Genomic DNA, 24345 nt, shown 5'->3' with positions numbered 1-24345 from the left:
AAATTTTTGGTTTGGCTGATTTTGTTACATGTCCTTGCAGAACTTATGTTGTGTTCCTTAAAGAGTGATGTTAGTTAGGTTTCGAGGTGACAGAAAGGCTAATTACTGGTTCAAAAATTAAATCTTTTTCTTAAAAAGATTTTGACGATTTTATAAAATATGTGATTTATTTAAACTTGAAGCAGAGATTGTAATCATTCATAGTTCGCAGGCTGTTACACATACACACACACACACACACACACACACACACACACACACACGATTAATCTGTTACAGCTTCCTAGTTCAGAAGACTGCCCTCCCTGTCTCGCACTGAAATAAGTGATCCTGAATGGATAGTGGACTGGCATGCATAGAATGCAAGTCAGTCTTAATAGCCAGAATAGTGTATTTTGGGATGAGGGAGAATGGGATTTATTTAGAGTCTGCTCACAGCTTAATCTGCCACCACAAATGTCAGTGGCCTTGGCTCTCATGCCCAGCTTCTTTTGATGAACCACAAAACTTTTTTGCTCTCTCCTGAATAGCGAAGGTATAATTTGTCATAATAATAAAAAATTTGCATCGTTATGGTCACAGCTGATTTATCTTTTTTCATGCTACATTTTAAAGGGAAGAAAATAAGGATAAGCCTTATGGGAGAGCTTACATTGTTTGTAAGCCTTTTTATTCCCTTTCTTTGGTGTTTTGTTTTGCATGTAAAGGCTGCCCAGTTCCATTATTCCTGGCTTCCCTACTCTGCAAATTGCTGACTGAGAATTCTTTATTAGCAGTGGTAGGAGTCAAGGGGCTTGAGACAGAAATTCATTTTTTTAAAGAAAAAAAATCAGGTTCTAATTGGGCACAGGTCAACTTGAAAAGCATAGCGTGCACAGTGTAAAAATTTTGGCAGGACATGATCTGAATCCCTCCCCTAATGTTATCCCATCTCTCTTTCCTCCCATCTCCCTAAACCATCAACTAGCTGTATGCTGGGTTGATTTTTAAAAAATGGCTAATTGCAGAAGAAATTAGAACTACTCAAGTAGCCAAGAAGTTGCAGCTAAGTAATGAGATATGCAATATTCCACAATTGAAGAACATTTTTTCTATGTGTAGATTTTTAATAAAATGCCCAGCTTCTTAAAGATGTGTGAAATTTTACCATTCCACCAGTGCTCACTACATGATTTTCATGGTTCCCCTTATAACATTTAACATGTTAGCATCTGTAAGCACAATTATTCCTCACCTTGATCTTCTTCCCATTACCTGTTTGATATCTGTGAATCATAGTTCAAATCTACAGTGGAAATTATTAGCGATACTAAATTGGTATTCTTGAAAAAGTTTGTAATGTATATGTAGGCATGTATAGAGGTTGGTTTAGTTGTGATATTACTTCACAATATGTTGAAAAGAAAATACAAATATCAAGAGCTGTGTTTTATAATATTTGATTTGAGAAATAAAATATTTATTTTTAAGTCCTGGAAGTTTGTGTCTGTGTTTACTTGGTACCAACATAGCCATTTAAACAGGAAAATATAAATTATTCTGCACATAAATGGGTTATATTATTTTATTGAATTTATTGGTTTAGTCAAGTAGACACAAGGTGCATTTTCATTTGTTCCCTTGTGTTGTAAAATACAATAAAATTGCAGTATAAATTCATATATAAATTGAATTACCTAAACGATTTTATGTAACTGTTTTCCAAATGAATATGTGCGTTTATTTTTTAAGAAAGCAACAAATGGGTATTTGCTGTCAAATGTAAGTTATTTTAATTTATTTTTTACATAGATAGCTGGCTTTGGTTTATTATAAGCTAAGTGTATTATAGGATTTGAAATTGTTTCAGGGTAAATGTGAATATTATATTTTGAAATTTTAACAATTTAGTGAAGTGGTGATTTTATTAACCTATTCCATTATTTTTTGGCATCCATGTATATCTTACTTTTTAATGAAGAACATACAATATATTTCTGTTGTCAATTATAATGAGATAAGATAATATCAGTCAAGGGTCATTTTATTTTTGTATTCTAATGTTAGTTGTACAAAAATGGTCTTTTCTTTAAAAGTGTCTTGTTTATAAGATATGAAAATAAAATATTTTATATTGCATATTTTGCAAAATATTTCTGCATGTGCTACTTAATCACAATTTTAAACAATGTATACCTTTAAAAATTATATTATCCACCAACACTTAAGTTAAAAAATTGTGAATCACATTACATAAACATGAATCTGATGCATATATCCTAGTATTATAATTATAATAGGACATGTAACAAAATGTTAAATCTAATATCTGCTGTTAATAATTTTTTGTCAATGTATATGTTATGCAGTCAATGAATAGAGATACTTTTTCATATTTTAAATTCATGTGTTTATAGGAAGGTAATGTATTGTTACAAAATTATTCTTTGTGCCTTATAACTCAGCATCTGTGAGCTTATTTGGAATCAGTGTCAGTAGAAAAAAAGTCACATTAGATAACTGAAGTGAAAAGTTATTTTTTTAAAAGAGTTGGACTAAATTTTTAGCACATCAAAAAGAACTTGTTGCTAAAAAATGTCGGTATATGTCTAAAATATAAAGCACACAGTAGATGTTCTAAAAGCATATACTATAAGCCTTTAATCCTTGTCTTTAAAATTAGCTGCTGATTTGTCTGTTCCTTTTGTTAACTTATTTGTAATTCATTTCAAGTTATTAAGCCTTTATTTTAGCATATTGTTGGAAGTATTCAGTTATTCATTTGAAAGTCATGATTTTGCCAGAATCTACTAGTAAGGAAAACCAAATAGGTGGTTATTGAATTCAAAACTTTGTAACAGAGGAAAAAATATTTGTAGCTTGAAACAGGATATTTATTATAACTATTTGAAATACTCAAATTGTGTCTCAAAATGTTTTATAACCTAGAAAAAGCTTCCCTCATGAAACTACATTTTTAAATGTTATGTATATAAAAATCATTGCTTTATATGGCTATAAATTATTATACATATTTTATCTATAAAATACTTGTGCTATTAAAATGTTATTTATATAACATTATTAAATACTTCCTTTTAAAATATTCATTTATATGTAAAATATTGGTATCATAATTTTGCACCACATAATCAATTTGATGGTCCAAAAGTATACACCTGAAAAAATGAATTTCACGAGTATTATTATCCCAATTTTAATTTTGTTTAATCTTTTATTAGTATATCAGAAAAATAATGAGTTCTAGCTGAAGTTTGTTGTGATTCAGGCCCCAGAGCCAGTATAATTTAAATTTATCTCTTTGTCCCTGCTTCAATATCTAGGGTTAAAAAAGGCTTGTTATCTTGTTCTGCTCTTCCTTTTGACTGTATAGAGAAATGTTCATACTTCTGCTGTTTTTATTATCAAATGAAACATTATTTCCATGTGCCAGACATTGCCAGGTAGATATTATTAATCACTCCTTTACCACAAATGAACCAGTTGAGGACATTGACTATTAAATAATTTGCCTAAGGCAAAATATCTAGCAACACCAGAAGTGGATTTCAAATTAGTGACCAGCAAGCTACAGATCCCTTGCCTTATTCATTATTCTATATTTATATGGAAAAGGTTTCTTCCAACCATGTACTCTAATGCACTGTGGATTTTATTTTCTAACTATGGAAAGTCTGGTCCAAATTACTATTATTTACTACTAGAAGCCCGGTGCATGAAATTTGTGCACGGGTAGGGTCCCTAGGCCTGGCCAGCGATCAGGGCCGATCAGGTTCCCCACCTCCCCGCCTCCTCCTTCCCTCGCCACCCATGCATCACCATGATGTGGTCCCAACCCCCACCCCCGCCTCCCCACATCCCTGCCTCCTCCTTCCCTCGCTCTCTCAGTGCCCAGGCTCCGCACCTGGCTGCATGTCATGTTCTGCGCAAACCCCTGGTGGCCAGCGCACGTCATAGTGAGTGTTCGAACTCCAATTCTCCCAGTTGAACTTCCGAGGGGACACTTTGCATATTAGCCTTTTATATATAGACAAGAGGCCTGGTGCACAAATTTGTGCATGGGGGTCCCCTCAGCCCAGACTGCACCCTATCCAATCCCGGGACCCCTCAGGGGATGTCTGACTGGGATCGGCCTAAACCGGCAGTCGGACATCCCTCTCACAATTCTGGACGCTGGCTCCTAATTGCTCACCTGCCTGCCTGCCTGGTCGCCCCTAACTTCCCCCCTGCCAGCCTGATTTCCCCTCACTGCCCCCCACTGCCAGGCAGGTCGTCCCCAACTGGCCCTTCCCTGCTGGCCTGGTCGCTCCTAACTGCCCCCCCCCGCCTGCCTGGTCGCCCCCAACTGCCTCCCCTGCCAGCCTAGTCACCCCTCACTGCCTGCCCTGCCAGCCTAATTGCCCCCAACTTTCCCCCCTGCTGGCCTGGTTGCCCCCAACTGCACCCCCCTGCAGGCCTGTTCACCCCTAACTGTCCCTCTGCCAGCCTGGTCGCCCCTCACAGCCTGCTGTTCAGTTGTTTGGTCATCCCTCACTAACTGTCCTGCCAGCCTGGTCGTAGGCAGCCATCTTGTGAGGGTGTGATGGTTAATTTGCATATTACCTCTTTAGTATATAGGATGAGTGCCAGCAAAAGAGTTAACTCATGATAGCATTCTGCAGTGCAATCTACTTTTGAAGGCCAAAATCACACAACTATGATATCATTTACTTTACATTGTGTCCATATTCAAAGCATCTCCTCTGGAATATGCCAACTCTAGAAAGTGCCACTGTCTCTTGGCGTCGGCCTTCAGAGGTATATGAGTGCTCAATCAGTCTGAAACATTCCCTAGTTGATTTGCCTAGTGGTGTCCAGGGAATGGGATACATATGATTTGACACAAATAGAGTAGAATCTTCCCAAAGACCTAAAATCAAGATAATTAAGACTTTACTCACTTAAGGCATAGCAGTATGAACCATACTGAAATTTTATCTCAAAAAATTGGTTTATACTGAAACTTTTCCATAGGAAAAAATCTTTATAGATTTTGAGGATGGAGTTGGTTGGGGTAATACAGAGACCACACATTTGTGAAACATAACAATTAAAAAAAACAAATTTAACCTTTTTAGTAACTTCGTCCCTTTAAGTATCTTTTATTTGCTTAAATATTGAACTCTCTCACTTAGAATCTATGGTTGACTTGGCCATGATTTAAGGGGTTAACAAAAAATTTCCTCTGAGAAACATCTATTAACAAATAAGACTGTATAAGATGTTGTCAGTAGCAAAGTTTGAAATAATAAATAACTAAATGAGTCATACATATTTTACCATGACTAATTCACAAGCTACTAGCTAAGTAGACATCAGTGCATACCACCAAATCTTTCATCAAAAATGAAAAGTGGACAATTTATATATTGTTAGATAAGCACTGATAAGGCAACATTACAGGTTAATAATCTTTATGTAGAGTTATTAAGATGTAACATATTCAGTATAGTGCCTATTGCACAGAAAATTCTCTACAAATTGTAGTTAATTTTTCCCCTTTAAGAAGCCTACAAATATAGAAAGGGACCACACTTTTTGTGGTAGAAAGAACTGTTTTATCCTCTTTAAAACCCTGCTAAATATCCACACAACAATCATGAATAATAACTGACAGTTTTTACTAAGTTCAGTCATTGAGCAACACTTAAAGATGGTCAAATATTAGAACAGACATTTCTATGATAAAAAGTTGCTAAAAGAGTTGCCAGGAAAAAAAGAGATTGCTTTCAATTGCACGAGGTAAACAAGAACAGAGGTGGTGTGTGAAGCAGTCAGAAGTGAGACTTTGGGTTTCCAGGGAAGGTGAACTAGTTGAGATGGGGCTGGAGGATGGGCATCCAATCAGAAGTCGCATGTGTTAAGGCCAGGGTGTGGGAAAGGGCAAGCAGTGAATGACACCAAAAAGTTTGTTTTCCTAGCACAGAGTGGCAGAAGGGCTGAGGGCACGAGGGGAAGTTAACTCTGGAAAGGTATTGGAACACTCCAAGATTCTCTGATTATGGGACTATGAGAAGTCTATTGCATTTAAAGAATAGGACGTCATTGTGGATGCCTTCATTGTAAAGAGATAGAAAGGTTCTCTGTTAGCGACAGTGAGGTGTCAGTTTTCCACAATTAGATCTGTAGACAAACAGAGCACTGATATGGAAGAACATTGGTTTACTTCTAGTGTTGTGATAAAATAAGGTTATACGATATTCTCTGGTTCTGATCAGTGCGTTCAGGTACAAAGGTGCAAATTCTTGAGACAATAGTTGCATCTTTGACTTCAGTGGAACCTTTGGATAGCTCTGCAGGCACATATTGAAAAACCAAACAACAATGACATTCTCTTTTGGAAAAAAAAATGAATGAAAAGTAGAACATGCTTTGTTTCTGCAGCAAATGCAAATTTTAAAGCCTTTTTTTTTCTGGTTGGCCTTAGTTTTTTTACCTTTAAGAAAACACAGAAAATCTTCACAATAGAAGATTGGGTTCTATTTCCTTTGATGCAGTAATGCACATACAATATTGCCCTGATGATTAACTGTTGTGCCCCTGAGCGTTCCCCACACAAAACCTCCTTTCAGCAGATTTCTTATCTGCTATCAGGGGAGTGTTTACAGCAGCTAAAACTCTTAAGAGCCCTGTCTCTGAGACTGATGGGGATAATTAAGCCAGTGTTTGCCAACCCTCTGCTCTTCCCCTTTGTGAGGTTGGAAACTAGGAAAAACGGGATGCATTTGCCAAAAATAAAACCCTGGCAATTTGTGGTTAGCAATTTGGTATAGATTTTATTGGTTGACTTTTCCTCTAAATATTTCTTCTGATACATACATATCGGAACCATCCCTAAGGTAGAACAGAAAACTGCTCTCTTAATGCAGATCCTCTAATCTATAATAATAAAAGGGAAATATGCTAATTAGACCAAACGTCCTTCCGGGCATCATTCTGGATGTACATCCAGATGTCCATCTGGACCAAGCCAGGGCCAGAGGGAAGCAGCCTGGGTCCCAGGTGCTGGAGGGAAGCCGGTGCTGGCAGCTGGGGGAAGGAGGGCCTACTCTTGCATGAATTTTCATGTATCAGGCCTTTAGTTTTCTATAAAGGAGAAAAAAAAATATCTATCTATCTATAGTAATATATGTTATATATATTAATTATCTCCAAGTTAACAAAAATAAAATATCTTTGATTTGCTATCACATATTAAATTTAGAACTAGTGTACTATATACAGTGGTGTCAACAAGGGAGGGAGTTGTATTCTGAGTTGAAACTATTCTTGTTGTTCAAGATCTTGTTTTTAGAACTAGAGTTATTGTGAAATTGTGTGGCAAAATATGATGCTGGACTCTTTATTTTCCATCATCTTCTGGGTCTCCAGAGGAGGAATTCTCATAAGGAATATTAAGTACTTTGTACTAGGATGGAGCTGAAATTGAATGACTTATACCAATTACTCATGCCACAAATGAGGATAATATATTATTTGAACTCACTGTATATTCAGTGCAAGTGTTTTCTCTTTGTTCATGTATTGTAAACATATTTTGGCCACAAGCTTTCATAATTGAAGTTAGATTCTGAACCCAACATTTAATACTGGTGAGTTATTGGTAAGACATTATTAAACTATGAATATCTCTTCTGTTTAATATTATTATTATTCCAATGAATCCTTACCTGGGGATATTTTTTCCATTCCTTTATCAGAGAAAGTGGAAGAGACGGAGGGAGGGAAAGAAAGAGAGAGGAACATGGATGTATATGTGAGACAGACACATATACTGATTGCCTTCTGCATGTGCCCCTACCATGGGTGGGGAGTGAACCCGCAACTCAGGTACATGCCCTTGACCGGGAAGCAAAGCTGAGACTCTTCTAGCCATTGAAAAATACTGGCCTTTAATTGTTCTTTAATTGTCATAATAAGTGTCAATAATTGCAGCATTTAGCTTTAGTGATCTTTAGTTCAGTCAAAGACTATGCTATGCTATCATTTTTCAATATTAAAATAAGGATTCAAAATTTAGACAACTAATATAAATATGTAAATCAAGAATTCCTATAATGAAAAAAAAATCTTAACAATCAAGATGTTCTAATTAAAAACTGAGATTACAATGAGCTAAGATGCCACATAAATTATATAATCAAGAAATAAACATTTTGTTCCCATATGAACATTTGTTCCCATATGAACATTTATAATCCTCCACTACTTGAATGATACAATCTTCACACAAAGCTTGTCTGTGTACAAGTGCATTTTACTTGTCAATATTTTATAGATAAGCCAGAACTTTGTCAAACACAATCATGCTAAGGATTGACTGTCTTCTTTGACAACAACTATTGTTGGCTGACTATCAAATATTGAATGTATATGAAAAGAACTAATTTTAAGATAAAATATTTAAGCATACAAAGTAGCTAAGAGTACTAATACTATAACATGAATAGCATAGGTAACTTAAGGATTTTATGAATTTCCCTTTTGGAAAGATTAAAATAGTTCTTAGTGGTGTGTGTTTTTTTTTTAATGAATTCACATTTGGGAAAATAGGACTCTTCTTACTATTTTAGAAATGGAAATATAAATAATAATTTCTATGTTTGAATAGTCTTAGTGTCAAGCAAATTTGTATGCAACACTTATAAACATCTATAGGAAGCCATTTAGAAATGCTCTAAAAAGGCCTGGTTTGACCTAGAAAATGTACTTTGAGAAATAGGAAAGGAATGAGTACACTCTGTTCAAGAGTAATCTAATGGAGATGCTGGAGGAGGCCAGAGGAAATCAAATGGATCCGTCACCGTGAAATCCATCATTGTGTGTCCACTATCTGCCCCCCACAGCTCAGAGGACATGCTGTGGTTACCTACTATGTCCCTGCAGTGTGATGTAGGAACCCAGTGACTGTAAGTCTGAACTATTTCAGGTCTCCCACACAGTGCAGGGCAGCACACTGTCCCTTTGATAGAAAGCTGCATTTCTGCACTATTCAGTGTTAAACAATTGCAAGGAGGCTGATCAAAGGGAAATGTTGATGTGTTTATGAAAGCATTGTCAGTTTCTGGGCTTTATTATGGGCGCTGTATAGTTCCATGTGATGAAGATAGAGAAAAGGTGAAATATTTCAAAGGATCAAGCTTGATGAAACAAAGATCTAAAATATGTATTGTAAATTTCTGCTAAATGATCTTTTGCCCATTCTCCACAGCTTATCTATAACAAGTTCATATATTTTAATAATGTTTTGCAACTGTTAATACATGGTCTCTGTTTTTAAAGTCATATTCTCCTATCATTTTTGCTTTACAGATAGATGGGTAAGCATACCCCCTTGTTTGATACATTGGTCCTACTAATTTTTCTTAATAGTGGGATGACACCATCCAAAGAAACTTTATAATTTATCATAATAAAGAGGTAACCATATAATATTTAAATCAATGAATCCTTTTTATTTTAAAATTCAGTGTTCAATTGTATGCATGCATATAAGCATAAGCAATGGACGCAGACAAAAGGGGTGAGGGCAAGACTGGGGGGATGAGGGGACAATGGGGGGATAAAGACACATTTGTAATACCTTAATCAATAAAAAATTTTAAAAAATTCAGTGTTCAAATGAAATAACATTGGCAAGTATCTGTGTTGTAAACAAAGTATAAATGGGAGGAAAAGAAAAAGCTGAGAGACAAATTATCTTCTGGAATATCAAAGCTCTCTATATCATTTTTGAAAGATAAGACACTGATATAATCCATTATGTATCATATTTATGAAAAATTTTACTTGTTTATATTAAAATTCAAATTATATTTAAAATTGCCTTTTTGTGAGGCCATTAATTTCTTTAAAATAATAGTATCAGAACAAAACACATTCATGTTTGATTTTTAAGACCTAACATTTAACAACATATCTTAATAAGGTATTCCTATGAACAAGTTACAAAAACAGCAAAACGAAGACATTCATTTTCATTTTATTTCCACATAGAAAATGGTATTACAGATAATGTTCAAGTAATTTGCCTCAACATGAGCCCTCATACTACCAAGATAAAAGTTGGTGACATCAAATTATCATACAAAGGAAAGTCCCTGCGTGGGTCTCTCTGTCCACCTGCGAAGCAAGAGTATACTGTGAGATCATGATTTAAAACCAGGGAACATGGGTAGGCAATTCTAAAAAGAATTTGTAAAATATATTAAGTTGTTATAGATAAACATGTAAAATGGCAAAAAGTAACACTTCTCTTTCAGATACAATTTAGTGATACATTGGCATGCTTTGTTTGAAATCAATTTTTTATGATTACTTTAAATATCATTGCTATTGGAAGGAAGAGAAGTAACTGCAAGAAACAACTTGTGCCATCAGTATAGCCGTCAGATTAAAAAAACAAAAATAAAATAAAAATACTTTATTCTCCGTAAACCAAATTAGAAAAACAAGGAAAACAGAGTTTAGGGTGGGACATCTGGGACAGACCAACTGGCCCTGCCCATGGCTGATGGAAGTGAGTATAACTTGATTGATTAATGAGGTCTTGTGTCTCCCGTGATAACATATATGTAATTGGTGTAGCTGTGTGGGGATCAGTGCAGCAAAATGGTTGCCTGCTCCCTGCAAAGTGCTGGCTGAAACAGTCTGCACTGAGTCCTTTAGAGCAGTAAACGTGTTTTAAAGCTACTGGGCTTGTTAACAGAATCAGTTTTTCATACAAAAGGTCAAATTGCTTTTATGTTCAAAGCTGAATATAGATGTAAGGATAAACAACTGTTTTACCTTTGGGAATTATTTGAAACATTTGACTGTACCTAAAAGGGAATTCATTTAATGTTATTTGGTGCTTTTTCCCTTAACCCCAGTGGGACTGAAATGCACATTACACATTTCCCTTGCAGTTGACATGATTCACCTCCTCAGGAAAGGTTGGCGGCTGAGGTGGGGACAGATGACCTGGGTGTAGATTCACAGTGTTTTCACCAGGCTTATTAATATAAAATGTGGACTTCTTGCACTCTCTCTAACCCCATAGTAGTTAATGTAACATATACCCTATAAAAGCTAGGTTTATTTAAATGCTATAATAAATCCATGCTGGCATGATGACTAACTGTTAGTATGTTACAATGATAGACAAGATTTTAAAATGTTTTTTATTGAGAAGCTAGGAAAATGGACTCATGATTATGAGAATGACTAGTGGCTGTGCCTCAAAGCTTCAACATGCTGATTTATCTCTCAGGTTTTTCTATAGCTATTCAGCTAAAGCTTGGCAAATGACACCCCTCCACTGATTAAATTGAAGTTTTCAATATATTTGTAGATCAGGGTCCTTTTTCTTTCCAAAGGGAGCAAAATTCATAATTTACTACAGACCACTTTTTACCAGCCATGGATACGCTTGCTTAAAGTTTATTTAATGATAGTTTCCTAGGGACCCTACAGTCTGGAATTCTAGGATTCATAAAATAAACTGGGATTGTTCTTCACAGTTTTAGCAAAGATGTAATAGTCTTGTTCATAAAATACAAGACTGCCTGAAATGACACAAAGTACAATGATTAAAATGCAATGTGATTTATGAGGAAAAGATATGATAAGTGATTGAACTGGAAAATATAGCTTGCATTTAAATACTGCTTAGTGACTTTTTATTGTAAAATTATTCAAGATAATTTTAAATAGACAATAATATAAAACCCAGCCAGCATGGCTCAGTGGTTGAGCGTTGATCTATGAACCAGAAGGTCATGGTTCGATTCCCAGTCGGGGCATACTAGTATGCCTGGGTTGTAGGCTTGATCTCCAGTTTGGGGCATGCAGGAGGCAGCCGATTAATGAGTCTCTCTCATTATTGATTTTTCTATCTCTCTCTTCCTCTTTCTCTCTGAAATCAATACAAATATAAAAAATTATATTAAGATACACAATTTAAATTAAATATCAAAGTCTTACCTTCTTTATTAGACTACTAGAGGCCCAGTGCACGAATTCGTGCATGGGTGGGGTCTGGCTCGCCCCTATTGAGGTGGGGGGGATCAGGAGCGGAGCTGGCCAGGGGGAGGGGCTGCTGGCTGGTCAGGGTGGTGGTGGTCCCTTGGGGGCATGGCCAGTCGAGGGGAGGGGCCGCAAGGTTGCCTGGGGGCCCCCACCCCCTGATCAGGCTGGTTGGCTGGCTACAGTGGGCATCATAGCAACCAGTTAAGATCGTTATGGCTGTTATTGTCGCTGGCTTTTTATATATATAGATTCCCTGAGGACAGAGATTTCTGCCTTATTCCACATTAGAGCAGTCATTAGCCTAGCACGTGTCTTTGCAGTCAACATATGGTTAACTAGGCTTTCCCAAAAACAAAACAAAGGGAAGGAAAAGAAAACCCGCATATGTACAAGCCTTCCCAAGCCCAACTCTAATTGGTTAAAATCACTTGGAAATTCAAAGGGATTTATACCTACTTACTTTTTCTAATCTACCATCCCTTGCTTCTCTTCCTGAAAGGAAAGTTACCATGAGGAGTCTCTTGGAGCCAAAAATAACCCCATAAAGGCAGTTCTGGTTTTCAGGGACAATTGCCCACCTTGCTCTCTGTCTATAAACAGACTTGGGAGGTAGGTCTAAAGATAAAAAAAGATTTTTTTTCTTGTGATATTGCTGGCATAAAAATGACAATCCCAGGAATACCCAAACTTTGTGGGTGTGTGTGTATTCATGGATGTGTGTGCATGTATGTGAGTATGTCAATGTGGACTTATGTGTACACTTGAGACTATTTGGTGGAACACCTTGATCTGATCTGAAACTTCTGTTTACTCTTCTCTCCTGTGGCCTCTCATGTCCAGGCTCTGGTCTTCTTTACATAGGACTTATTAAAGTTGCAAAGCACCTCAGGAATCTCTTGGCTCTTCACTATTGAAAAATATCCCATAGCCTCATTTTAAACTTTTTGCTAGCTCCTGTTAACATTTATATGTGTGAAGCTGCTTAGGGACAACTGCTTTAAACCTCATTTCTACAATAATTATATTCTTTAGATTAGTCTACTGCCTATGAAAAAATACTAATCACAAGTATTTCTGTAGGAACAAAAATAAGCCTTTATTGGTTAGGATAAGCCAAGTAATAGATAAATCCTTTAGTGATGGATATATTCAGAAAGTAACAAAAGCTTAATAGAGGGCACGCTTATTTCTCTCTCATGGGATGGATATGTACTAGTATCAGTCAGCTACACATGTACATCTGTGGCTATTCCATCTAGCACATGTTGCCTCCGAAATCACCATATAAGGAAAAGAGGAATGAAGGATGCACACTAGTCCTTAACTGCATTAGCCTAGAAAAGTGGTCAGCAAACTGCGGCCCCTTGAGTGTGGCTCTTCCACAAAATACCACGTGTGGGCACGCACGTACAGTGCGATTGAAACTTCGTGGCCACACTCAAGGGGCCAAAGAGCTGCATATGGCTCGCGAGCCGCAGTTTGCCAACCACTGGCCTAGAAGTTACAAAAGTCCTTCCACTCAGCCCATTGGCTAGACTTAATCATGCATTCCTGATAGAATAAGGAACATTTATTGAATCTGTGCCAGAGGCCTTATGATCAGGTTCTTCACTCTCCAGCCTGCTGTTTTAAGATTTCTCACCCTCTACCTCCTATAACACACTGCTCTACTAAATTATGTTTAAGTGTGGATTACTTCCCTCTTTTTTCCAATATCTATCTGAACTATATGCTAGTGAGCAGTTTCAGAAGTACTATATATATTTTTTTCTTTATTGATTAAGGTATTACATATGTGACCTTATCCCCCCATTGCCCCCCCACCACACCCCCCGCTCATGCCCTTACCCCCCTAGTGCCTGTGTCCATTGGTTATGCTTATATGCATGCATACAAGTCCTCTGGTTGATCTCTCCCCCTTCCCCCTGCCCTCCCCTACCTTCCCTCTGAGGTTTGACGGTCATATATTTTTAAAGTGTAAATTTTTGGAGGTACACAGGAAAATAACAAAATATTGGTATAGATTGTTTTTGTCTAGAAAATGATCCCTAATAATCCATATCAACCCTTTATTATTAGATAGTGGGCCCCCTATCTAAAGTTTAGGATCATACATTCATTGTCAGACAGTTTAAAAGTGACAAAACAGTTATTCCCCAAGACTGGTCTGAATTTTGCGTTTGGCACAGAACATATTAAATTAGATTTGTGAAGTGGGAGAATGAAAGTTTCCAGAAAGCCAGGCGGCTCATAAAAATAAGATTTTTCAACAGGCATTTTATTAATGAAGTATATTTTTACTTTTATTTCATGGTTTAGAGTAGTTTGATTTGGCACACAAAAATATGTTTTTATATAAGTGAATTTCAGTGAATTTTATTTTTATAGTATTACACATATACAATTATGTATTTTACTTATTGCATCTAGGAGAGTAGCAAACTTTTCTTTATGATGTTTTAACTTGGTATTTCAACCAACTACCTTATAAATTATCAGTTCCCTCCCCCACCAATGAAGAACCTCTAGTTTATTTGTCAAGACTTTTGTCTTGATGTCTGTATCCATATTTAGTTCATCCATTACCATTATGTTAGAATATACATTCTTTGAAAGTTGATACTGTGCTAATCTATTTATCTGAGGGTAATTTGCTATTGTGTGATTTTAGCAACATGATTATCTCTTTTGCTATAATCTATAGCAGCCAATCTGTTCATACATGCTCTAGTTATATGTTAAATTATTGGAACAAATGGGAAAAGATCAGGAAAATGCAATAGCTATTTTGGCTATGGCTGAGGAACTAAATTTTTAATTTTATTAATTTTAATTTATCTAAGTTAAATTTTGGTCACCACTGCTTCAAAAACGTATGGATCATAATTAACCTGCTTTATATTATTAAAAATAAAACCCCTGAAGACACACTATGTAGAACAGCTAAAAAATTCACTCTCTATTCACTTATTTCTACTATATTAGTTTGCTAAGTCTGGCATAACAAAATAACACAAACTGATGGTCTAAACAATAGAAATGTATGTTTTCAGTTCTGATGGCTAGAAGTCCAGAATCAGTGTTAGCAGGGTGGGTTTCTCCTGAGGACTCTCTCCTCGGCTTGACATGGACACCTTCTCTCTTAGTTCTCACATGGTCCTCTTTCCTTTGTGCTCACCCATCCTTGATGTCTCTTTTTGGTTGCAAATGTCTTCTTCTGATAAGGATTCTCCACGTATTGGAAACTTGTATCTGAGAACTGTCTACAATTTTTAAAAACTCATGAAATAGATAAATAGTTGAGTCCTGCTGATTATAGAACTCACATGACAGATTTGAACCATTCAATATGTCTTCAACATGTTCTGATATTACCAGGGGCAATAGCTGATTTGCAGAGAATATAATTTTAGTTTCTTTATCTTATTGCTTTTTAAAGCATTCAACGTCTTTTTAAGTGACACAGGCTTTTAAGTTTTTGTGTAGTAGTCTCTATAATATCTGCCATGACTTTCCTCTTTAGGCTAAAAAACAAAGCATTTGGCTATTTTCCTAGAGTTTATCTTACATAATACTTATTCCTTAGTAAATGTTTAAAATCTTAGCTTTATTTAATTGGACAAGAATAGTTATGACAAAGGTCTTAGCCCCAATACTTAAAGAAATGGTAATGTTCTCAGTTAGGAAAATTAATTTTTATGTTAAACAATACCATATAAGAAATATATCACAAAAGATTAACTACAAAAATAAGAACATATTAGCAATAATAATCTGCTTTGATTAAATTTCAGCACTTTGGGCCACGGCCGGGTAGCTCAGTTGATTAGTGTTGTCTAGATACATCAAGGTCTCAGGTTTGATCCCTGATCAGGGCACATAAAAGAAGCAAATCAATGAATGCATGACTAAGTGGAAGAATAATATATATTTCTCTCTCTCAAAATAATAAATTAAAAATATGTTTTCAGCACTTTTTGTTGCAATGTCTTACACTAATAAATTGGGTGGAATTTTTTTTTTAACTTTACTTTTTCACATGGCCTAAGAAAAAGGGAGGTTAATTATTCATCATTAATTCAAAAATAGGGTGGTAGGAAATAAATACAGAATGCATCTCCTTTCTTTTTGTCATCCTTTAGCACTCAAACTAATGTGAGCAAGTACATAACCCTGGACTTCTTACTATGAAAAAAAGCAAACTTCTGTTTGACTATGTTAGTTTTCTGTTACTTACAGTCACTTGTATTCTTAACTGTTAGAGACTGTATATAATCTAGAATAGTTGTTCTTCAATAAAATTTTTTGCCATGTGGAAAAGTCCTATATGTGTACTGTCTAATATGGTAATCAACAATATGGTAGTCACATGGGGCTAATGAACAATTTAAAGGGGACTAGTATGATTGGGAAATGAAATTCTTAATTTTATCTTAGTAAACAAATTCAAATTGAAATAGCCACATGTGACTAGTGACTAACTATTGGACAATACAGGTCTAAGACTTAGGGGGAATAATTAACTCAATTTTTTGTTATTAAAAAATTCAAATTAATGTTTCCATCCACTGAAGACCATGAAATTTCACCCTGTGGTGATTATATTTGTGTCTTGAAACTCATTGTCTTCCTCTGATAACTTCTGAGCAATCATTGCTTGTTGTGAAAGCATAGGCCCATACATAGGACCATGCATATTCTTGGCCTTAACATAGAATCCCCTGTTCTTTTAATGTGAATTTAGCAGATTTGGGGTTAAAAGCTTCTTTAATTATTCAAGTTGTAGTCTCTATTTCTTTGCCCACGCCTGGGATTATGATTATGGAAGTTCATTTGCCAGTCGTCAGTGTTATTATGAACAGATTTTGAATCCTTTTTCAAAAGAAGTTTTTGCTCAGAAGAGGCAAGAACTGGGTATTGAGTGGTCAAACTGGCAGACTGAGCAGACTGAAGGAAAACAGACTCACAGTGTCCCCATGGACTCCTGTACTACACGGCCCTGGGCTTTGAACGATCTCCTGTCAAGCCTTTCCGCTGAGTTTTAGGTTTACTTTCTTCTATTTTCACATTTTTATTTTTAGGAATAATGTAGTCACAATCTGTAACAGACACTCTTTGTTTGTTATTATAAGGGATGTATTAAAAATCTGAGTATTACAACAATGGTTTATTCTTTTTGGATAATCAGATTCAGTCCTTCTCCTGGCTTATTAGTTGTAAGTAATAACACTGACCCTTCTTTTCTTCCTTGCCTTTTGTAAGTCAGTGTGTGCTTTTAGCTTCTTTCTCGGTTTTCTATGATGATTTGGAGGAATCTTTTCAGCAAGAACATGTGAGACTATGTGGCTCTTTATGCAGGGGCCCTAACAAAATAGGTGAGGTTTTCTTCAGCACGTTTCTCTGTGTCATAAATATATTGATTGGATGCTGAAACACCCAAGTGTTACATTTCAAGGTATAAATGAGCCCAGTTTCAATGACAGGATTTTGCCATTTCTTTCTTTTCCTGTGACCTTTCTGGGTGAGCATTCTTTGATCGTGAAATAATTATTTCATGTCATTTGTGGGTTCTAAAATGTTTCTTGATGCTAAGTGTTGTGGTTTAATTGGTTGATAAGGGAATTGGCAAAATACCCTTCCATCCAGAAATAAATACTAATAGGAAATTCTGAATGGGGATTAGATGCCATAATGTCTAAAGCTAGCTAAACAGACTGGAAATCACTTTAAACTGTATTTTAACATATTATGTTTTACAATGTTATTCTCAAACTCCCCCCCCAAAGACCACTAAGACATTTAAATATCATATCCCAAATTACTTATGTTTTTTAAATTGGTAAATTACCAGTCCTTTCTTTCATTTACTAGTTCTTCAAGTCTTCAAGGAAAGAGTTATAAAAGGAAGGCTAATCATCAAAGAGAGAACACTGATTCCATGCCATAAAGCTTTCCAATACCTGTTTATTCCCTCAGAATTCAGTTTGGAGACAGTCATGATTTCTGATGCCCTGTTAATTTTTCAAGTCCCCAAATTAAGAATGATGTTAAAGCATCCATTTACCAAAACTTAAACATCAGAGGACAATAACGGAAATCTTTGAAAACATGGACACTCCTCAATAATTGTTGTCGTTGTGTTGGTTATTTGTGTGTTGCATTTTTTGGGGTTTTGTTTTTTGTAAATTAAATGCAAAGCACTAAATACATTCCCCCCTTTGTATTTAATATCATTTGCATATCAAACTTCTAGAAAATAAAATTTGTTACTATTTCCATGAGGAGATTCAGGGTTCTGGAAAATTTGCCAATGCGTGTTTCCCAGTGCTGTGACTTACAGTGTTAGCACTCGGGCTTATCCGATAGGACTCTTTCAGATAAGCCTGTGCCAGACAAGTTCACATTCCGTCCGCTCCAAAGCCAACCTAATTTACATATCAAAATCCATTTTATTTATTTTTATTAATGAGAAGTATGAATCAAAACAGAAAACTGAGTGTTGCAAAGGCGCCTGGAAAAATATTTGTTTTAATGGAAAGAAAGTTGAGTTTGGCATTCCTGTAATAATCATGGTGCTGTCTGTTAATTTCCTTCTGCCCTTGATGCTTTCCATTTTTTCCTAAGTCCCTTGGTCCTGATGCTTAGAAATGATAGGGTCCTCCCTGTTCTTAACTATGTCAACATATATTGTGTGGGAGATCCAGAGACCGCTAGTGAAGGTTGTGGGTGCTGTAACAGAGGCACATAAAAAGTGCTATAAAATAAACCACAAAACATAGCTTGACAATTTGTTTTCGCTTAATGTTTGTTTGTGTTTTGTACCTTTTCTTCCCCAGGAGGAATTTATATAAACATTCATTTAAATATGTATTTTAGTGCTTGGAATGAAGCAAGATAGCAAAATTTAGTGTGAATTGAAAGTGTAATCACTTTAGACTAGGTTTTTTTTAAAAAACAACAACAAAATACAAAATATAGGCATTATGTATTTGGTTTAAAAAACATTTTTATTTCACATTCTATGTTACTTTATGGCCTTTTGGGAGAGAGGCATTGAGGAAATATAAAAATAGATGTCAGGTTATTAGGAAATGTAGATACAGTAGATCTGTTAAATGTTCTGTTGGTCTAGGGTGACAACGTAAATGTTGATATGCACCTGACAAAAATAGTGCTCTGGTATTCTTGGCTGTGAGCTTATTTTATCTGCAGTGACAAAGAACTGCCTATCTCTACTCTGAGAGTGTGTGTCTAAAATGGAAGTGAAATTGTCTAGACAACTAATATTAGAGAAAATTTCACTTATCAGCTAAAATAAACTCTCCAAAACATGGACTTCTGAAAGGACACACAGTTTTCAGTGTAAGTGCAATCTTGGATTTCTTAACAGGCACAGAGTGGAAAATATTTATTGTACTTCTATATCTTTTTCAGCGTTAAAATAAGTTGTCCTTCCTTCTGCTTTCTAGTTACATTGCCCTCAGAACTGAACAATTATTTTTCTTAAGCCCAAATTTACTAGGTTGATTGAGATACAGTACCACTGTCAAAATAATGACTTAGGATTTACATTTTAAATGTACATATAGTATTTATATGAGGCATTATGCTTTGCCCAAAAGTCACACTATCAGAGAGCTGTGAATCTGAGCTATATTTTGTTAGCTACCCATCACTTTGCTTTTTACTAAGTCCTTTTTTCCTAGATAATATTAGTAAAAAGCCTTATGACATATACCCAGATGATGTTAAGGTTCGTTGAAGATATAGATCATTACATTAAATCGTTGTTTTGACATTAAATCATTGTTTTTCTACACAGGCTCTAGAGGAGCACCTCTTTTAGGTGTTAGTATCAGCATTCATTGTGCTTCATTTCAAGCAATTTTTGCCTAATGCCATGCAATGTTTTCTAAACCATGTCCCATAAATCACTAATGTATCAGAAGATGTTTGTAAGAGAGTCTGAAAAATATATGGTTTGGGCTCAAACATGTTTGGGAAAATTGTGTTACCTTCTTGCCTCTTGATCATGTACAGGTTGCATTAGAGTGATAAAAGGCACTGAGCAGCTCTGTAGTAACGCAGCCTCTTTAGATAAGAGAACATTTTTCCCACATGTAGTGTTTTGGTACCCCTTTTATTTTTTATAATTTTTTTACATTTTATTGATTTTTTACAGAGAGGAAGGGAGAGGGATAGAGAGTCAGAAACATCGATGAGAGAGAAACATCAATCAGCTGCCTCCTGCACGCCCCCTACCGGGATGTGCCGGCAACCAAGGTACATGCCCTTGACCAGAATCGAACCCGGGACCCTTCAGTCCGCAGGCCGACGCTCTATCCACTGAGCCAAACCGGTTAGGGCGGTACCCCTTATCTTAAGGCAGTTAACGTCTTGGGGACTCTTTTTTCAGGTAATGCAGTATGGAGAATGATGATCCAAAGAATCCTGTGAGTTACATAATTGATGGATTTTTTTTTTTCCCCTTTTGCAGAAGCTTCAGAGAGAAACTCTAGTGAAAATACATATGCCACTATCATGCAACTGAGGTGTCCCACTCTCCCATATAAACCAGGGAAGCTCTCATGTAGGTCGTATCAGGAGCTGTATATGAAATTGTTCATTGAAGCATTGTTTGCAGTAGTGAGGACCAAGGGGACCATCAAAGTAGTATATACCACTGCAATGTGATGTATGCCTGATACAGACCATTATGCAACAGTCAGACACAAAGGTGCGATTAGAAAAACAATCTAAATAGATCTGGAAAACATAATCAGAATGAGAGTGCACCATGAATTCTACAATAGATCAGGTAGAGTATATACTACCCTATCAAGTGATTTAGGAATTCATCATATGCAAGATTATATCAGCCTCCTATCTTCTGGCTCTTTATATCTACCTATTTTGTCAACTGGTTGCATAAAATTTTGCACCAACACTAATGGTTTTCTTTCTTCCTTACAATAATTCAATGATGTTTTTAAGCCTCCTTGGGGAAACCTATATAAAAATGATTTTATTTTAAAATCAAGAATTACTTATCCTATTAAGTATAGGTAATATTCAATTCTTTTCCTCTTCTTCCATCTTTTTAAGCCCTGGGGATAAGGCAGACAGGAAGTAGGATATTTACATGTGCATGTGACAGTTCCATGCTTGGATAATGATCTTCCTCTTGCCAAGATACTCTAGTTTTATTGGTAAGTTTATGTAGTCATCTGTTTATTGAGTGTGGATCAGAAGGTAAGAAGAAAAAACCCTGGCCAAAAATAAAACATTGATTGTATTCTACTATAGAACCTCTTCTTGTGAAGAGGGCATCGTTCTCTCTTTTGTAACAATAAAAATCAGGGATGTGACTTTGGAAATTAGGGATGAGGACGGTATATAAATTCACAATGATTATAAGTAGCTTTCAAAGTGACATTCAGTCTTATAGTTCAGCCAAAAGTTATAACTGTAGTTATAGTTTTGAGTTGAAATTATGGTAGCTTGGTTCTGGTCTCAAGAGGAAAGTATACTTCTTATCTACCCATGCAGATAGGACAACTAAGAACTGTTAACACGAGGAGTAGCTAAAAAAAAGTGAAGTAGAAGCAATTGCAATGAGTCCTGACGTTGAAATCTTGCTGATTGTATAATACAAACATAACTTTATTTCCTATTCTCCCAAGGCATCAGGCAATAGAAACCACACTTTATTTGAACTCTAAAAAGTCCTAATTTCATGCGACATAATAATGTAGTTAAGGTTGATGGCATCATTTAATTTATTGTCTACTGATCAATTAGAGTTAGTATAGTAGCGCTGGCTCTGGATTCAGAAAGATCTAGGAAAGAATCCAGTTTTGACAATTACTAGTTGTAGGATTTAGGGCATGTATTTAAACCCTATTTTTTTTTAAATCATAGAATGGAATAATGGCTGTAGAAATCTCATCAGGTGATTTCAAGAAACGAATGAAGTAAGGCTTATAAAAGTCCTCAGCATACTGCCTAGCATATAGTGCGTAATCAAAGTCAGCTATGTGATTATTGTTGCTATTCCTCACCGGGTTATACATTGTTTTATTTTCCTTAACCACATGTTTCTCAACTGAGAGCAATTTTACCCCCAGGGGACATTTGCCAATGTTAAAGACATTCTTGGTTGACAGCATTCTGGGGGGTTGGGGGTGGTGTGCGGAGAGATGCTACTGGCATCTAGTGGCTGGAAGCCAGGGATGCTTCTAAGTGTCCTGTAGTGCACAGGAGAGACCTCCTGACAAAGAGCTATCAGCTCCAACCCGCGACATGTCCACAGTACAGAGGTTCAGGAATTTGCTCTAACTATTCATTTTTGAGCACTCAGCTTAAAGATATTATTTTTGTGTATTATTTAATACCTACTGATATATATAAAATACTCTCTTCTGTGATATAGTTTAATCGGTGACACATCTGTATAGGCACAATTTCTTTCTTTCCTAAGTTTTTCACATGAATACCAAGTTCTATGAAAGGATTTTAATATTATTTGTTAATTTTTATTCCCTAAAATAATAGAATTAGGATTGAGTAATTATGTAAAAATGGAAAATAATTTTGCATTGGAATGATTTTATTCTCTATATATCACTTATTATAGAAATGCATTCTCAGGAATGGCTGTACATGAATGATATATACAACAGTATGAATATTTGGTAAATGTAAAATAGGTATAAATGTAAACTTAAACATGAAAAATTAATACATAACATTTAAATACCCTAGTGAAATGTATGCAGCTTTTGGCAGAATCAAGCACGGTACTTCTTCTCTACTTATATGAGCAGAAGTACATCAAATTTATTATAATTTTGAAAGTAACTATGTGTAATACTGACGGTATGGGTTGCTTTGTAATGAACTTTGTTGCACTGATGTGCTTAGAATAAGATGGCAGGGATTGCTTTCCTTCGGGCCTTTATTTCCTACAGTTAGAAATCTATGCTTTTTTGGACTTCTACCCTATTCAGTAAAACTTCTTATACATTTTTGCTATATTCAACGAATTTTATGTGATAGTGCATAGTGATTTATAACACGCTTCTCACTATAACAGGGAAATCATGTGTTAATCCTATCACATTAGGATCAAACGAATGAACAAAGATAACAATTTAATTTTATCTGAATTCCCTGGACTGTGACATAATAACAAGCATAGATAAAGCAATAGATAGTTTTTACTTCTCTCTCTCAGCATGGACTCTATTTCCACATGATGTATTCTTTCTGGTAGTGTGTGTAGAAATATCTTGAGACTTATATTTACTTGTAGTAAAATATTAAAGTCCCAAGAGCATTATTAGTGGTTCAGTGTCAGCCTGAATTTGAGCTGTAGGTCAAGGGCTTTTTGAATGGTGTTTAAAAAATGTACAAAATTATTAAACATGTTCATTGGTGACCTAGCTGATGAAATGAAAAACAACATAATCTATAAAATTTTAATAACATATTTTTAGGTTTGTACTGTGGGGTTTATTGTTGATAATTTGAATTGAATGTTACTTGATAAATAGAATAAATTAAAAAAAGAGATACATGGGTAAAAGATTAATGGAATAATTCCGCTAGTTATAAATAAAAATGGGCCTATAAATAGAGGATATGAAAGCTTGGGCCTTCTTTATTCATAGACTAGAAGCTAAATATGAATAAGAAGAGGAGTATTTTTAAAATATGTTTATAAAACTTCAGTATTGTATAATGGGAAGTCATTATTTAGGAACTACAATATAACCCATTCATAACATATAAAAGAGATGGGAAGTTTAATGATCTTGTAAAAAAATGGAGCATACTTCTTGTTACAGTAATGGTTTTTTGACAATTAGGCAGGAGTAAGTACTGTCGATGAATGTTTCCCATTGATAATTGAAAATGTAGAGATATGGCTTTGATTTCATGAATGTGAGGCTAAAAATCCATTACTTTCAGCACCTTTGTCATGCTTTTATTAAATTTATGTGGCTCATGATTCTAATTACTAGGATAAGCATACTCATTTTTAAATTTTCTGTATAACTCTAATGAAATAATCAGGACAAAATTCAGTAACAAGTTTTCAGTCTTTCGTTAAACACAGAAACAGAACCCTTTCTCATAATTGCACCTGGATATTGAATATGCAAAACAGATAAAAAGGAAGCCATTTGGGTTGAAGAATGACAGGTGACCTTCCCAAACTTCAGGCATCTCTTTAATTACAAAACCTTTACATTTAAAATACTAAAAATGTATACCTGTTCTCACAGAAAGATG

Source organism: Myotis lucifugus, unplaced genomic scaffold, assembly GCF_000147115.1.
Source record: "Myotis lucifugus unplaced genomic scaffold, Myoluc2.0 scaffold_3, whole genome shotgun sequence".
Classification (NCBI taxonomy): domain Eukaryota; kingdom Metazoa; phylum Chordata; class Mammalia; order Chiroptera; family Vespertilionidae; genus Myotis; species Myotis lucifugus.
This window is presented reverse-complemented; position numbering follows the sequence as displayed.